Here is a 505-nt window from a genome sequence, read left to right as displayed (position 1 = left end):
ATATTTTTCAAAAAAAAATCTGTTCTTATCAGTTTAATATCCGATACGTCCTTTATCTGGGGACCAAATATTAAATTTATTTTTGGAGCAGGGAGATGGAACAGGATCTTTCTCCGTCCATTCCACACATCGACCTGGTATTGCAGCGTCTTCAGGAATGGTGCAGTTTTGCCCTCTACAGGGTGAAAGGGAAACTGAAAAGAAGAAAAAGTCATTCAGAGCATTGTCCTGCTTTCCATCATTGATCTGGTTGAACTGAACTTGTGCTGAGTGGCAGGACAGGCTCATTGGTGCCAGACTGAGTGATGCCCCCTTTAACTTTAATTTCTCCTTTAACTCCTCTCAATTCCTCCAAATAAAAGGTGTGGCCATGGGTACCCGCATGGGCCCCCGCTATGCCTGTCTCTTTATGGGGTATGTGGAACATTCCTTGTTCCAGTCCTACTCCGGCCCCCTCCCACAACTCTTTCTCCGGTACATCGATGATTACTTCGGTGCTGCTTCA

The 505-nt window shown here is 45.1% G+C and overlaps 1 pseudogene; it reads left to right on the top strand.

Moving 5' to 3' along the window:
- LOC144675374 (U2 spliceosomal RNA) lies at positions 1-171 on the top strand (annotated as a pseudogene).
- The last annotated feature ends 334 nt before the right edge of the window (positions 172-505 follow it).

This window comes from Cetorhinus maximus, unplaced genomic scaffold (genome assembly GCF_964194155.1).
Source record: "Cetorhinus maximus unplaced genomic scaffold, sCetMax3.hap1.1 HAP1_SCAFFOLD_979, whole genome shotgun sequence".
Lineage (NCBI taxonomy): Eukaryota > Metazoa > Chordata > Chondrichthyes > Lamniformes > Cetorhinidae > Cetorhinus > Cetorhinus maximus.
This window is presented reverse-complemented; position numbering and strand designations above follow the sequence as displayed.